Source organism: Papio anubis, chromosome 2 (assembly GCF_008728515.1).
Source record: "Papio anubis isolate 15944 chromosome 2, Panubis1.0, whole genome shotgun sequence".
NCBI lineage: Eukaryota > Metazoa > Chordata > Mammalia > Primates > Cercopithecidae > Papio > Papio anubis.
In genome coordinates, this window is record NC_044977.1 from 14,143,249 (window position 1) to 14,145,840 (window position 2,592).

Genomic DNA, 2,592 nt, shown 5'->3' on the forward strand with positions numbered 1-2,592 from the left:
CATGCTGATAGCCTTCATCTTGCCAAAAAGAGCTTAGCAAGGGTTTGCTGGAATATACCATAGATGTAAACCCAAGCACTTTTATTTATCAGAAGACTCAGACAGTGTGTGTTTGAAGTCAGAACCAAGTCAATCTAGCTGATAAAACCACAGGGAGCAAATAATATTTATTTCCTGTTTAGTATTCTGGATATTTCATATAGAAGATCTATCAAAAGTTCAAAGTTGTGTTATTTATATAACTTTTTCCAAAATCACAAGTTACAGTTGAAATGATATTTTATAACTGTAGTGCCTTTTTAATGCAACTAAAAAAAAACTGTGTACATAAATGGACAAATATAAATGCACATACAGGGGCAGTCAAAGCAATTTAAATTGGAAATGTTAAACACGCCGCACAAGATCATACTTTTCTCATTTAGACAATTTCATCTGTTTTCAAGAGTAAAAAATCAAATGAGGTCCAATTCCCTTCTACTTAATTTTTAGTATCATCTCTAATACTAAGGGTGAGTGTAATCATTCAAATTGTAATCATGATGAAATTATTTAATGGATTCATATCTTATAAACTAAAATCTTTCTTCCAGTCAGAACATGAAAATCAAAAGCTCAATTTGATAAAAGAGTGATTCTGGATTTAAATACAAAAGTTCTTATATTGTAAAGCCCTTAAATTTTTTCTAGAAATAAAAACTTTCTAACATTTAAATAAAGCAAAAACTACAGGGAAGCAAAATTCTATTAATGACTTCTTTCACCATAGAAAGTATCAGATGAGCTGATGAATTTTTTGCCTTCAACTGATAGTTTTAGAGAGAGAACTATCATTTCAACTCTCATATCTTTATGTATTGTTTCAAGAAATGCCAAATGCCTTTCAAAATATTCTCTCAGAATGTAAGATTTAAATACACCAATAAACTTTATGAGACAAAATCCTAATTTACTTTCCTTCTTTCCCTTTTTTATTGAACACTCACCACAAATTTCTTATTAGATGAAACATAAAAAGTTATCAACAAATATAAAATCAGCCTAAACATAACTATCAATCTAAATTTTGGTCTTAAACTATCACTAATTTTGTAACTTTCTTCCATTTAGTACAGTGACTTCCTGCATGTTCATGAGTTTATAATGGTCGTATAAAATAATTTTTCTCTCATGACCTTTAGTAGGAAAGAAAGATATTTGTATATGAGAGAAAAAGAAATGAACTAATAAGTAAATATTTTTATGAAGAAAGAAAAAATGTATTGAGTAGTGATGAAGATTATCCAGTCTAAAGATTAGATATGCACTGTTTTTTTGGTCATGAGTTTCTATTATGGAAAACATAACAAACTCAGTAAATAGACATATTAAAAGAGGTAGAAACCTAGCCAAATTTCGACACTCTTAAAAGACTTAATAATGAAGAGAGATAGGTCCACAATTAAGACCAGTCTACACATTATTTGAATGCCTTCCAATTCCAGAAAAATCTAATTTAGTCACCATAGATGTGGTTCAACAGGAGTGTCTTGGAAGCTGCCTATGATAGGGCTACAAATGAAAGTTTCCTGAATCTTTAACCCTCATGAAGAGATGATGGACAACTAGAAGATCTAGCTACGAGCAACATCAAGGAAGGAGCACTGGTCAGCTTCATAAATACAAGTCTGTTTTCTAGGGAAAAGGAACAATGGAAACAATCTTAGTCAATATTCTTTTGACTGCAGGTACAGAAATTCATTTGAGATAGTTTATGCAAAAAAAGTGTATTTATTCTATAGATATAAGTGTATAGTGCTACTCAAAGAATGATTTAGTGTTCACCTTGGCAGTACATATACTAAAATTAGAATGATACAGAGATTAGCATGGCCCCTGTACAAGGATGACACGTTCTAAAAATTTATTAATATTAAAAAAAGATTTAAAGATCATGATGGAATTTGGTATAGAAATTGAGATGAAGCATTTAGAAAGTTGTGAAGTATTTGAGAAAGCAGTTTTTTGCCTGCTGATTTTTTGATAAAAAAGTATGGTCGCTGTGTGACTCCTATGGCAACTGTAACGCATTACCACACACTTCCTGGCATAAAAAAAAATTTATTCTGCCACAGTTCCGGATGCCACTCCAGCCAACCTCTCTGAAGTAGGGCCTTGAGCTAGTGGAGCATCTTCGCCAGCGTAAGCAGAAAACGGGAAATGCTTGGAATTTGCAACCACCATGCCTCCCAAGACGGTCACAAGCTAATGACTCATTGGTGTGGGAGTATGAAAGCCCAGTTCCCTTGCCTTAAGTCAGGACAAACAGTGCCTTGTAACTTACATTCCAAAACTCCCTGCTGAATCAGACTGGCATCACCCCCGCTTGAAGCGATACCCTGGCTTCTTACCTTCCCTCCCCTCCTTTCCTCCTACTCTTGCCAATTTAACCCGGAGCACTTCTTTAATAAATTACTTGCGTATGAATCCTTGCCTAACATCTCCTTATTTTGAAGAAACTGACCTAACACAGAGAGTGTCTTTCAGGTGCTTTGTTTAACATTTCCTTAGATTGGGGAACCCAACCAAAAACAAAGACTACATTACACAAAC

The 2,592-nt window shown here is 33.6% G+C and overlaps 1 pseudogene; it reads left to right on the forward strand.

Annotated features, from left to right (window-relative positions):
- Window positions 1-1,816: 1,816 nt before the first annotated feature.
- LOC116273932 lies at window positions 1,817-1,915 on the forward strand (annotated as a pseudogene).
- The last annotated feature ends 677 nt before the right edge of the window (window positions 1,916-2,592 follow it).